Raw genomic sequence first — 15,141 nt, forward strand, 5'->3', positions numbered from 1 at the left:
ATCAGAGAAGCTGTGCAAAATGTTTAGAAATGAATGAGTAATTCTAAGAAGACTATGGACAAGAATTTAATAGTGGATATGAGATGAGGGTGAACTGCAACTTCGATAGGACCCAATGAGCAAGATTTGGCCAGAGGGAAAATGAGAGAGCTGGGGAACTGATCCTGGATTTCACTGTGCTGATAAAAGGATAATGTCAATCAAAGTGTTATCCTCAGGGCCTTCTTTTAACATTTGGGATAAACCATGTGGTGAAAATAATTGATAGTTTTTGTGCTCTAGAATTTTGCTGTGGAAGTGGCTTAAGTGGAGTGGCACCCTTCTAAATCCATTGAAGCCAATAGACTTAGAAGGATTAATTCCTTATTAAGAATTTAAATTATAGAATGTATTTTGGGAAGCACGTCCATTTGAGACAGATCTTGTAGGCACGCATAGTAGGATTTGCATTCATAACCCTGCACATTCACAAGCCACAAACTTGTCGATGTTTGTGAAGAAAAGTGCATGCAAACAACATGTTAGATAGTGGGTATGATAATGTGCAGTTTGCATGCACACTCTGACACTGTTGAAGGGGAAGGGCTTTGAGTCAACACTGCTGATTAAGTGACTGCTATTTAGTTTTCAATCACACCTTTAGATAATCATTGTGGTTGCAGGTAGATTTGAAGGGTGGGGCTTTATGAAGCAGTACGTATTGTTCTGGAGAGGATGCCAGAGTATAATTTCCTTCTATATAACAATTAAAGTATGCAGTACTTTTACTCCCACATGTGCTACACCCCTGGAATTGAGGAAGAATGAGTCCCATTCCAGATGGCTAGTATAGAGGCAGATGTAAGCTCAGAGGGCTTGTAATGGACTTGAGACTCTTGTTATAAATCTTTCCTGGTTGACAATGACCACTACTATCTAGTGTTCTCTAGCGACTGCTCCTTGACATAAATGAAATGGATTTGGTAATATTTAGTTATCAGCCTTGGCAAAGAAGAGAATTGAGAATGCTGTTGTGGAAGGAATTGCCCTTTTATCTCTTTGTGAAGCCTGAATGCATTGATAGGACTAGAAAAAAGTTCTTGCTCTTCTGAAGATCCATAGATTTCTTGTCCCATGGCTAACGTACTAAAGAAATGTGATTGTAGAAGGGGAGGATGGAAAGGATTTGAAGCTCCTTCTAGCCCAGCTCCCTTCACAGAATCAGGTTTCTGTGAAATTCTAAACTGTCCAAATCACCCAGTCCTAATTTACATACACAGTCAGCAGCACCTTGGTCAATCTACATAAGGCAGAGGGATCTGTACAACTCATGGTTTCTTAATTGTTAAATCACGTTAATTAATTAATCATTATATTCTCTTCTGTAGGTTTAAATGGATCTATGTTCTTTTGGTTTCATTCTTTCTGAAGATTCTTTTTCTGTGTCAGTTAATGGATGTTTCCCCCCTTTCGAGTGGAATTCCTCAAATGTCTTAGGAGCGCTTCTTTGCATTTTTTGGTTTTCTTTTAATGTTCATTGTCACTTTTGTGCTGATGACCTGGAACTCCACTTTTTTCTTCTGATCTGTCTTTATCTTGTCTTTCAAATATATCTGTTTGTCTCATTTTTCCCCACTGACTGGGTATTTTGTAATTATCTGAAATTAGCTAATATGTCTGTTTCTTCTTCTCTCATTTTAGCTAGTCCTTCTGTTTTCCTTCTCCCCAAGTATGGAGTCTTGAACTTTCCTTTAATTCTTCTCTCTCTTTCTGTTTTTTAATAGAGAACAGTGCACTCTACTTGGGCTACATCACATTGTTGAGACTTCTAGGGCTACCCTGCCATACATTCTGAGAAGTTTCTCTGTTGGGACAAGGACATCAAGAAGACAAATATAATGACTACTGAGGAATTGCCCTGACCTGGATAACCTAGGCTAGCATGCTCTTGTCAAATCTCAGAAGCTAAGCAGTGTGAGCCCTGATTAATGCTTGGATGGGAGACCACCAAGGAAGTTTAGGGTTGCTATACAAAGGCAAGCAATGGCAAATCACTTCTGGTAGTCTCTTGCCTTGAAAATCCTGTGAAGTTACCATAAGTCAGCTGCAACAATGGCACTTTACACTTTACACACACCGAGGACTTATAGAATTTTTAGGTTGACAATGGAGAAAATGAAATTGTTACAGATTTTCTATTCCTTGGCAACCAAGAAATCATAAAGAGACTGAGATGTGGAAGGGCAGCGATGAAGGAACTAGAAAAGATGCTTAATGATAAGGATTTGTCATTGGGGACCGTGGTGGTGATGATGATGATAACAACATTCAATTTATATACTGCCCTTCAGGACAACTTAACACTCACTAAGAGCGGTTTACAAAGTATGTTGTTATTATCCTCACAACAATCACCTGTGAGGTTGGTGGGGCTGAGAGAGTTCTGAAAGAGCTGTGACTGACCCAAGGTCACCCAGTTGGCTTCAAGCAGAGGAGTGGGGAATCAAAATCCGGCTCTCCAGATTAGAGTCCTGCCACTTTTAACCACTACACCAAATTGGCTCTCAGTACTGTGGTACTCCCCATCACTATGTAGGGATGTGAAAGCTGGACAATGAAGGAAGCTGACAGGAAGAAAATGGATTCGTTTGAAATGGGGTGTGTTGGAGGAGAGTTTTACAGATACCACAGACTGCCAAAAAGGCAAATAAGTTTGTTTACTGTTATTATTATTTTTGTTTGGCCTCTTTCTCAGTTTGTTCTCTCTAAGTGGGAGGCAGCTGCAAAAAAGAGTGTGGAGGGGCAGTCCAAGCAAGCGCCCTATAACTGTCCCATTATGCCCTGTAACTGTCAGCCTAACCATAGTGACATACTTGGCTGATGGTGGTGGGCTGGGGAGAGGATTAACTGCTTCAAAGTCAGTGCAGCAGTTCCCGAAGTCTCTTCAGAGGGCATTTTCGACCCTAGGAACTCGTTTCCTTCCCTCTTATTCTGCCCCTTACTTTCCTCCCTCCCTTGGCAAACAGCAGCAGCAGCAGCTTTTCCTCTAAAGACACCACTGCCCTGACTCCAGAGGCGACAAGAGTGGGATAGTTGTTTGCTTTGGCTATGAATCTTAATGGTGTAAATATTCATTTACTTCATTTATACCCCAGTTTTCTCTCTAATGGGGACCCAAAGTGGCTTTTAACATTCTCCCTTAATCTGTTTATCTTCACAATAACCCTATAAAGTAGGTAAAATCAGTGAGTTGGGTGGGAATAAAGGAGGGGTAACAGGCCATCCTTGACTTTTGCCCAAGGCCCTGGAATCACCAACCCACCCCTGTCTGGCAGGGGCTCTGCCTGCAACCATTAGTGTGGCCTGAAGCACACACAGCAGTGGTGGCATACTGCTGCCCAGGCCACTGAATGTAGAACTCAGCTGAGATTTGGTGATTCTTGGGCTACTGAAATGTGAACGTACCTTTTGGGTTAAATGTGTTCAGAGAAAGACCATTTTCTATATACAAATGGTTGTCTTGGGCACCAATGACTACGCCCTCCGTTTGGGTAAGTTAAGATTTTTGTTTTAGATATTTTGTGGTGGTATTATGAAAACATAAAAACAAAATGTACAAGCAAATTCACATTCCTTTCCTGTACAGACATACAACAATGTTTATTACTTATATTCACATTTCATAAGAAAACAGAAACAGCTTTACTAGGCTGGAATTGTGAGTCCTGTCTAGCCTACAGCCTTTTCTCAGACAGCACGAGAGAAAAATAGCGAAACACCAAAAAGGATGTAATGGAGGATTGTGGTCCTTGACAGTTTGCTTGCAGCAATTTAAACTGAATCCACATAGCTAATTGCAGCTATTGCTTGCTAATTTGAATGTGTAACATAGTAGTTTCATTAGGAACAATGATGGTTCATTTCTTCATATTACTTCAGGCAATAATTTCAGAACAGGAGCTAAGCTTTGAGGTGATAAGTATGTCACTTGGCTCACTGGATATTAGGGTTCCCAGATCTCTTGCTCTGGTGGGAGATGTCTCACCAGCAACCATTGACCCTTGCTAGTGCTATATAGGTTAGCAGGAGAAAATGAAGGGGGGGGGGAAAATCACAGTTAGTTTGATGGTGTTGTATTATTTACATGGGAAAAGCTGGAAATGATGCCATGTCACTCTATGGTAAAATCATAAAGTTTCCACCAATTTCTAGAGTACTGTGACATCACTTTCTGGTATCTCCTGGGAGTAACAGAACACTGTTGCTCTAATGTTATCACCTGTTTCCCCACCCCCAGTTTCCTGTGAGGTGCCAGAAGCTGTCAGCCCTACTGGATATATATATCCAGTAGGATATATATATATTCTCATAAGATGAACATAATAATACTTAGCATTTATCTAATACTTTCAGTGTTCTAATCCTTTTACACAGGGCTTTTTTTCTGGGAAAAGAGGTGGTGGAACTCAGTGTGTTGTCCTCAGAGAAAATGGTCACATGGCTGGTGGCCCCGCCCCCTGATCTCCAGACAGAGGGGAGTTTAGATTGCCCTCTGCACCGCTGGAGCGGCGCAGAGGTCAATCTAAATTTGCCCCTGTCTGGAGATCAGGGGGCGGGGCCACCAGCCATGTGACCATTTTCAAGAGGTTCCAGAACTCTGTTCCCCACGTTCCCCCTGAAAAAAAGCCCTGCTTTTATACAATATGAGTTAGATCTCACAACTTCTTTCTGCTGTGTGAAGATTATTGCTCAGTCTAAGGAAGACTTGTTCCGTTGAAGGGAGCACAGCTCCTTTATGGAAGGGAGCGACAGGATTCAATTTGTAGTCTCTCAGGGCCAAGCTACATCCTACACTTGACATGTGTGCGACTGCAGGTGCATGACCAGACTTGCAGTCAGATGTACATAAAGGGAACTCACCTTAAAAAGTTCTTGTTCACTTGGCACTGCAAATAGGGTTGCCAGGTTCCCCCCTGCCTGCAACAAATGGGAGTGGGGGATCATGGGTACTTAACCCATAGCCCCTACCAATGATGTCATTTCTGGTGTGACCCTGGAAGCAACAGCGTCATGCCAGGGCCAATTCTTTCAAAATCGGTCCAAAATATAAGAGTTTGGGGCCAGTTTTTAAAGAATCAGCTCTGGCACAATGCTGTTGCTTCTGAGGTTGCACTAGAAATGACATCACTTGTAGGAGCTCTGGGCACATGCACAGTCATTTCTCTGCCAGTCTCCTCCCATGCAGGCATTTCTCCTGGGCCTGCCTCCTCCTGCCAGTTAGCTGGCGATTGGTGGTCAAAGGCAGGAATTGCCAGGAATTTGCCCGCCACTGGCAGGCAAGGGGAAAGAAGCAGCTTTCATTTCTCTCCCTTCCCACTTTTGCCAATGGAAAGGTGGTAGGGGGGATTTTCACCCCTTTTCTGTGACTTTATATGCCCTAGGAAGGACATGTGGAGCCAGAGAAAAGGGGTGAAAAGCACCCCCACTGCCCTTTCTGCTGGCAAAAAGCAAGATGGGAGAGAAACTGAAGTTCCTTCTTCCCCTTGCAGAACGGAGCAAATGAGCACCTTTTAAGCTGAGTTCCCCTGATGTACATCTGTCTGCGGGTCTGCTTGCACACTGACCCCACATATATCAGGTGTACTGTGTAGTTAAACTTTTATTGTCTTGACAGCCAGTGTAGCATAATGGCTAGAGTGTCAGCCTAAGATCTGGGAGACTCAGGTTTGAATCCCTCCTCTGCTTTGAAACCTTGCTGGATCACCTTAGCCCAGTCATTCTCTCAGTCTTACAGGGTTGCTGTTGTAAGGATGAAATGAGAAGGGGAGGGAGGGTGTTATAAACAACTTTGGGATCCCATTAGGGAGAAAAAGCAGAGTATAAATATCTAAATAAATAAACCAAGTGGCAGCCCCAGCCCCTTAAAGAAGGGACCTCTAGGGGTTCCCCATGGAGGGATAAACAGAATATTGTGTTTTGTGGCTCCTATAATTTTATTACATAAATGTTGTTATAGTAACTGTTCTGTTCTTCACTGCAGGCATCTGTAAGAAATCGAAAAACAAAAGTAATATTGTGGCTTTTATTAGGACCAACCAAAATATTGCAATATGGTTAATAAGGTTTTGCATTCTTCAGAATTCTACATTGGGCTGGATGTTCTGCACAAAAAGAAAACAAACTGAAGAAGGGTGCGAGGGGAGGGAAAAATGTGTTTCAGGACATGGCCTGCAATGCTTCTTTTTAAATATTCTATAAGATGCAGGCTTGAGTCTTTTCACCATGCTTTGAAAAATATTTCTTCTACTTTGTTTTTGTACTGAACACCCAGCCCTCTAGAATTCTGGAGAACTCAATACTTTGGCTGGTCTGACTTTGGTTATTCATTGTAAATGAGCCTACATTTTCTCATTCATTCCATGTACATAAACTGATCAAATGGAAAGGAGGACAAAAGAGGGAATTTAGGCAGGGGAAGCTTGTTGTTCAGGGTTCAGATAAGTTTCATTTGATGACTTTTTTGTATTTTCTACATCTTGGCTTTAAAAATATTTACTTTTCAATACATCTCGTGTCTTCCAGTGGTTTCCCATGCAAGGGATTGAAGAGGTACACTGTACACACCAGTTTAGTTTTAGTAAGATGTAGCACCAAGTGCTTTCTGGCCTCTCACTGGCCACTACTGGATATCTGTTAATGGTACAGGAGCCCTTCCTTTGTTGCGTCTGGTCATTTTACTTGTATATGCACCTGGAGCCCTAAGATGGCTCCTAGTCATTTGGCTCGTTCCATATTGTCATCCTGTTAATTTACCCCTGCCCTTGCTTTGTCTCTGTGCGTTAAAGTGCTAGCTTTCTATTTCTGTGTGTTCTCTACTGGCCCAATTGCAACACCAAAGTGCAGCGCGGGAGTGGCCCAGCCAGGACCTGTGCTAATTAACACAAACTGAACTTCCTTCGGTTATGCTGTGCTAATTGCTTGATTCTAGCGTCTAGGTAAAGAATTATCTTTGACCTAATTATTGCCAGATTCTCATTCTTTGGCTGTATTTTCTTATATTTTTATATTCCTGAATCTGCTCATATTAAATACCATGTTAACTGTTTCACATCTATGCCATTTGTACATGTGTGACTCAGAGTAAAAGATAAATTACATCTGATATTTAGAGGACATTTTTACAGGTTCAAGGGAAGGCAGAAAATGCATTCTATTTTCTGACCCTGTCATATCATTTCTGCAAATTGACTGCAGTATTCTGTTCACTTAATTAATTGTAATGTCCACTGTCCACGACAATAACACTACACTTATAAAATAGTATCGGGAACCAACAAGTACATAAAATAAAGTAATCTTTCCTTGTTATTTTTAGACTTACAGTACTCACAAATGGTTATATTCTTGACACCAAATGGGCTTTAATAGGCAAATTACATGCTGATTTCATTTATGCAACTTCTTGTTCAGCCAATGCATAGTTCCTACTTCATAAGTGTATATTAGGTTTGCCAATTTGGCTTGAGAAATTCTTGGAGATTGAGGTGGTGGTGGTACCTGAGGACAGCAAAATTTGGAGAAGAGAAGGGGCTTAGCGTGATGTAATGTTATAAAGTATGCCAGCCAAAGCTGCCAGGGAAACTGAGCTTTGTGGTCTGGAGATCAGCTGATGTTCTCAAACTCCAGGCTCCAATTTGAGGTTGGTAGGTGTTCCATACATTGAGACTTAGAGTCTCTCTACATGAAGACATCTTACACAACGGTCTGCAGTAGAACAGCAGGAGACCCTCTGAGGAGCAGAAGGGAGTGTAGAGAGGTTAAACTAGGGTCGAATCCACATTACTCCTTCTAAGTCGCATGTTCCCCGCATTCCCCACGCAATCCCGAGTGCCGGTCACATTACCTCATTAAACAGACGCATTTCATTCGCATTTCTCCTGAATATGTGGTCACAGGTTTTCAACGGGAGTTTCACGGTGGCTGTGAACGGGCCAATGCGCAATTTACGTGGTTTTTTTTAAAAACCACCCCCCTTCCTGTCTCTCCGGCCGTTCCGAGAGTTCCTATTGGCTGATTCAACTTGCAGGTGCTCCGTAGTTTGCAAAAGACTGTTTTTGACTTCATAGCATTAGATTTATTGATTATGCTGTTTCTGAATCAAATCTGGTAGTTTGAAAAATCATTTTGGGGTGAATCCATCCTCAGAACGGACTTGTGAAACTTCCTTTTTAACTGTTTTTTATTTTATATTACTGTAATATCGAAATTACAAAATATCGAAATAATGACACTCCAAGGAAGTGAAACTTCAGTAAAATTCAGGCACTGAACTGTCCTGCACAGGAAATGCCCACAAAAGCTTCCCACATGCTTCCAAATTTCCAAAAAAGAAACGGGAGAGAGCCATCAGTGCTGTCAGTGGGGGAAAGAGAGGCATCATTATCTTCAATGATGTTTCTTTATAAGGCAAGATCGAAATAACGGAAAAGTGCACTCAAAAATTTTTTTTAAAAAATGGGCGGGGAAAAAAGTTCCCGCCCAAAAAAGCGGTTTTCGAGCGGCCGTGTGACCGGAGGGACGCGCGAGAAAGACAGATTGGAAGCAGGAATGTGAACGAAGAGGAAAAAATCGCGGATTGGAGGCAAACGGAAGATATCCGATAAACATGCGGGTAATGGGTGAATGTGGATTCGACCTAGGCTTCCCAGCTAACACTGTGTCTCCCTACATGAGTGTCCTTGTGAAAGATGTCAGGTGTATAGAGACTCTCAATTAACTGCTGGTTTACTAATAGTATGCAGAAAATGGCTGTCTTTAGTATATGTCTGGTGCTTAACAATTTTTTAAAAATTGCCTACATGCCACGTAAGATATGTCATTCAGCACTTTTTAGGATTGTCTTGAAAACTTTTAAAGCAAGTTAAATGGCATGCTTCTGACATGATTCTTGATGTTGAGTAGTCTGTTCACTCCTGATTTGTAGAGTATTACAAACCTTAAAGATACAGTGTAGTAAATGGAACTAAAGTTTCACCAGTCTCAGGTGTGTCTTCTTCATGTGACCATTCTTTGAATCTAAAATGTGTATTTTGATTCTAGAGCCAGGGCTTTTTTGAAGCTGTGCAATATTCATTTTTTGCAACTGTCTTAATCTATAGACTGAGATTTTGAAGGTTGCCCCATAGTTTGAACTCATGGTGGATAGCAAGAAGAACACAGAGGACTGAAATAGAAAACTGGCTAAAAATATTATAAAACAGATTAACTGCATGTGCATCTTTGTGCTCTAAACATCCACTCTAATGAAAAAGGGCGTTTCTCTATGGCTTTTTTGAAGATGCCTGGGTTTTGACTTCAGAGAACCTCTGTGGGCATGGAGTTCTAGTTCTCTGAAGTCCAGATGTGTTTTTGTTGTCTGTCCTTGAAAACGTGTGGAGAGCAGTACTACAAAGCACCCTCATAGGATTGTAGAACTGGGGGAGGAGATGGTCCCTGATCTAAGTGCCAGGCACACCTTAGTCATCACTGTTTTTGTCTTTGCAAAATAAGTACCGATGACTCATATTAGTGGAATCAGAGATGCCTTTGTTTCATGTGCTTTTATTGTAGAAGATTACTCCATTCTGTCAGTATCATAAAAGAAGAAAATAAAACCAACAGTGTTTGCTGTCTTCAGAATATTGGTAATGTTGAGAGTGAAAATATCTGGCACTCTGATTCTTAAGTCATTGGGCCTACTCCAGTGAGGTGGGCAAGACAGGTGGATACTTTTGTTTAAATAACCATTCCAGTTTGGTGAATAATAATCCTCAGAAATTTGGGGGGGGCAGAGAGGAGGTAAGTTTATAATGCATGTGACATACATTAAATAAATGCTGAGTGTATACATAGGTAATTAAGAATCTTCCAAGCACTTCATATGCATTATCTCAGTAATTTTCACAAAAACCTTGTAGATTAGAGGAATATTATTCCTGTAAGACTGAGAGTGAGGGGGGGAAAGGAGGTATAGTTCTTGCTATAAATTGGCCTTGTACCACTTGATTGAATCCCTCTATATAACATTTCTCTCTGTATAGATTAGTAACTGTAATGATTTTCTTTGTGTTAACCTTTGCCTTTGGACCTTCATTTCAACTTCTTATGTTACCTTAAATTTATACCTCAGGAGGGCTCTGGTAACAGCCAACACTCTTTTTATTTCCACTTACACAGAGCTTCAAGTGTTCTCTACTAGAGATGGGCATGAACTGGGAAAATTCCAAACCGTGCAGTTCGTGGTTTGTCGCGTTTCATGAACCACGAACTTGCCCCAGTTTGTGAACCGGTTCATTTGGTTTGTGAAAACATCACTTCTGGGTCAGCAGAAGGTCTGCAGAGAGCCCATCCCACCTATTGCCTAGGAAACTGATTGATTGGCGCCAGGCTGTCTGTAGTGATGAACCAAAATATGAACCAAACGAACCGAGCTAAAATTTGTCACAGTTCATGAGAAATGAGCTCCCACAATTTGCCAGTTCGTGAACCATGAACCGGCCCAGTTCATGACGAACTTCAGTTCGTATTTCGGTTTGTGGCTGCCTCTATTCTCTACTTTACCCAGGATTTTACCTTAAGAACACCTTCCCTTTTGTGCTCATGTAACCTATATAATTGCTGGCTTCCTGATCCCTCCTTGAAAGGTTTTCACTGCTACCAAAGGCTTTCGCCGTAGACCTCCTTGGTTTAACTGGAAATATAGGAAGGCTTGTTATAAACAGTAGTTTGACAGAATGGTCAGTATGTGAGGGTAATTGTGAGGGGGAAAAGGGATCTTTTTTAAAAAAGTTGAATTTGTTTATAAGTACATAAGTGTGACAGTTGCAGAATGTTGATAAGTGTATTGGTTCCAGAATAGTTCTTAAGCATGGTGGTTTCAAAAATAATTGAATTTTCTTAAAGGTATATTCTAAGGTTGACAGTCCCCTGGTAGGAGCAGGGGAATCCCCTGCTCCCAGCTCCCCCCCCCACACTCACCTGGCCCGTGGGGGGGGGGGAAGGTAGAGGAATGGGCCTCCCCGTGCAAGCTTGTGGCTTGACGACGTTACTCCCAGGAGTTATGTCATTGTGCAGACCCCGGGAGTGCTCCTGCACTTTGCACCAGCATATTTGGGCCCTGAATGGGCTGATTCTTTAAAAATCGGCCTGGTGCGACATATGGGAGTGCTCCCAGGGCCTGCACAATGATGTCATTCATGGAAGTGATGTAATTGTGGTGCACCAGGAGCACACGCTTTGCACATGTGCAAGAACATGCAAAAAAGTATGTGCTGGGTATCCCCCTCCTGCTGGATGGGTAAGGGGACCTGGCAGCCCTAGCAGATTAACAGACTCAGTCGTACAGACTCATTTTCCAAACAGATCTTCAGTAGCAGACTGAACTCTTTTCTCATCACAACAGACATAGATTCATTCAGGCCTTTCCACACAGCTTGCCTGACTGAGATAGAATAATCTGTCTCTCAGTTATACACAGACTGACCCAGGTGCACACACAGTTTGCTTGACTTAGACCGAATAACCTCTGTCTGAGATATGCAAAGACTGACTGAACACTGCAGTGCACTTTGCCCTCTAGTATACAGCTGCTGCCCAGTCAGAGCAGACTCCACTCAGCCATCCTGCTCCCCTCCTTTCTTCAAAAGCCTACATTTAAATCCACAATAACAAATATATTAAAACCCTCACATTAACCAGCAGAAATAAGACTTAATTTCATACAAATTATAGTAGCATATCCAGTAGAATGTTCTAGCCCAGCTAGGGTTACCAGCCCCCGAGTGGGAGCGGGGAATTCACTGCTCCCAACTTCCCCCCACCTCTCACCTGGCCGGGGGGGGGGAGGCACAGGAACAGGCCTAGGAACCCAGCTAGCTTGCTCCAGAAGCAATGGATCAGGTGTGGGACTGATTTAGTAAAAACTGATCCCAAATGGTATTAAGGGGCCTAATTTTTACCAGATCAGCCTTGGATGACCTGTTGTTTCCACGTTGGGAATGATGTAATTCCCAACACGAGACAGAAGTATTTTGGAGTGCATGTGCAAGTTAAGTCCTCCTGTCTCCCTCTATAGCCCCTCATCCTCTGCTTTAGTGTTGGGCAAACCTGGACACCCTGGCCCATCTGCCATGAAATCAGCAGGCTTTTTGCTTCAGCATAGTGGTCTCAAGGTGAGCAGGACTTTGAATTTGCATAGATGGCCAAGAGGAAGTACAGTTTTTATTTCCTATCTCTAATTACTTGCCTTTCTTTTTCTGATCCAGATGGGCAGTGGAGAAATGGCAATTGAAGGGCTTGGTGCAAGCATGTATACACAAGGAACCTGGATTGCAATTGATAACGTTGGGAGGGGGCATCCTTATGCAATCCAATTGCTTCCAGTTGCCTGAAGCAAATATTTATGCTATTGTAGCTTTTAATTCAATTTAAAGATACTATTGTTTGTTTAATTTAAAAAGTTACACTAAATAATGTATTATAAATGGTGTCTGGACCATTTAGATCTTGTTAGTTTGGTCACAACCAGTCACAGAGCAAATTTAACCCAAATATGTGACATAGGGTTGTTTTGTACCTCAGAAAGATTCAATCCGGTTCTTAATATTTAACATTGTCAGGAGAGCCAGGAATCTAGTTTCATAAATACGCACACAATCTGTTCTCTAGCAGTGTTAAATGTGTCTTCTGTCCATGTAATCCATCATAAAAGCTGCAATGGACTAGGTAGCTCAGGCATATTGAGTAAGAACAGGAATATCACTTTCACACTGCATACACGCTACAGTGAGTTGCTGGATCCTCTTCAGTAGCTCTACTGTATTCTTTCACAGTCTCTTAATGGAATATGCAAACAACAATAGTATTTCTTTGTAAAACGGCAATGCTATTGTATCTTTTTCTTCCCAGGCACATTCCGTATTATTCATTTCAATGTGTAGCCAGATTTGTGTGTAGATCTGTATGTGATCTTTCCCATATTTGATTTCCATTTTACATCTTGGGAAAAAACCCTCTTCATATTCTATAGGAAGTTGAACACATAATAGAAGAACATTTTATCTGGATCATCTCTGGCCACAGAGTAATTTCCCTCCCAGTTACAAACTGCACCAAGAGAAGCATCCCATTTGCTATAATTTTTGCAGTTGACACAATAGTGTGTGTTTTTCCCTGTAACTCTATCCTTTCTCACACTGACTTTATTATACCTGCCTTTCACAGGTGACAGCTGGCAACAAAGCTGCTAAATCCTCAAATGAACATGGATTGCAACATCTGTCTTTAAAGAAAAATCTCAGAGGCCCAACCTTTGGTGTTTGGACCAAAGTTTTTGTTTTTCTAACTGCTGTGAGTGAGCACTGGAATAATGAGTTGTACCTCTTAGGAAAGCATAACAGTTTGAATATATCCCCACCACCCTCTCTTGTCTTGCGTTTTTAAACGGTTGTAACTCAGATGATTTTAATCTCATTTCTCTTGAATTTGGCCAGTTTTTACCCCAATTCCAAAAGATCTTCCCTGTCAAATCATAGTCATAAGACAAATCATCTCAATTTTACAAGGAATAGATGTTTCATAGTTTTTAAACATACGATAATAACTATAGCCTCGGGGTTGTTACTCTATAGTAACTGGAAGAATTTATGCATGACATGATGCTCAATGCAGTAAGTGGTGCTGATCTTTCCCTGCTTTCTTGCTGCTGTGCCAGGCTTTAAAAAAATTGTTCCTGCAGTACTGGCTTCAAGAAGCAAAACATTTTTTGTAGACATGGAAATGCCTTATACTACACCAGAAGATTAGTTTATCAAGATCTGTATTGTCTATTCTGACTGACAGGTTTTTAGGTAGAGGTTTTTCATATCATTTTCTGATCCCGGTCCTTGTATATGGAAACCTATTGGTCTGAGGTTTGTAATTCCAGTATAAGCCATTGTTTTAAATTATGCTGATGATTTTGAAATATTGTCTTTAATAAAAAGGTAGTCTGTGCATTAAAAATCTCTATTATAATACTCTGAAATGTCCAAGGAAATATTTACATCACTGTAGGTGGAAAGTGATGCTACTTCCCATCAATCTTTGCTTGAAATTGGGTTCAAACTGAATTATCAAAATTATATAGAAGAACATATTAGCATGCAACATCTGGAGATGTGGTTCCAATTTGGGCATATTAATCCATATAACTTGGACCTATAATACAATATTTGTGCTCAGAAAAAGTCTTACCTTTGGGCAGCCTAGGCAATTGCTCACAGCTCTCTGCTGCGTGGGAGGAACAAGCATTTGGAGTAACAGAAAATGGGGGTGGAAAATAAAGTCAAAATGCAAATTGTAGTGCATTTTTGGAGGGACATGCATTGTGAAAACTGGACATTGTTCTTGTTCTGAGTGGGAATAAAGGATGTGTGGAGGGGGTGGGGCTTCCTTGACAGTTGCCTAGGGCCCCAGAATCATGAGACTGCCCCTCATGCTCAGTAGTACATTACTTATGGTAGAATTGTGTAGGAATTTAAATATGATTTTGAAAACTTAATTATCTGTAGTACCAATACAGGGATTCATACCCAAGTTGTGGGATTTAAATTGTGGAGGTTTGGATTATAAGGCATGCCTTGTTGGTAATTAGAAGAGTCTTGCTAAAAACACAGAAAGACAATCCTCTCCTAAGCTTGATTGCTGAATAGAAGTAATGTCTACACTAGCACACTAAGAAATATTTGAGTATAACTGTCTACTTAGCGTTCCAATTGGATGAAGCACAAAGAGATTTCTGTGAGAACCTTATCTCATGAGGTACTTGAAATCTGAAATTAAGCAAATGTTAACAAAACAGAACAAACTAATGAAACTTCACATAACCACCCTGGACTCAACATAAATTGCTATTGGTTTTCCCCCACCGTTCTTCCCTTCCCCTCCCTCTTCCTCCTTTTATTTGGCCACTCACATGGACCTCTTTCACATCACATTCTTCCTCTAATTTAGCTATGTTTGCCTTTTGAGCTTGTCACTTGCTTAATAAAATTAAAAAGACATCCAAAGCAAGTAAGCAGAATATTGCTTCCTTGCTGTCTCACCAAAGAGGAATTGGTGCAATGAAAAGATCAAGGGCATACA

At 41.3% G+C, this 15,141-nt stretch overlaps 1 protein-coding gene across 1 annotated transcript in view; it reads left to right on the forward strand.

Moving 5' to 3' along the window:
• The window catches only part of ITPR3 (inositol 1,4,5-trisphosphate receptor type 3), a 142,606-nt gene that overhangs the window by 14,134 nt on the left and 113,331 nt on the right, over positions 1–15,141 (forward strand). The gene's annotated exons all lie outside the window — the stretch shown is intronic.

This window comes from Eublepharis macularius, chromosome 5 (genome assembly GCF_028583425.1).
Source record: "Eublepharis macularius isolate TG4126 chromosome 5, MPM_Emac_v1.0, whole genome shotgun sequence".
Lineage (NCBI taxonomy): Eukaryota > Metazoa > Chordata > Lepidosauria > Squamata > Eublepharidae > Eublepharis > Eublepharis macularius.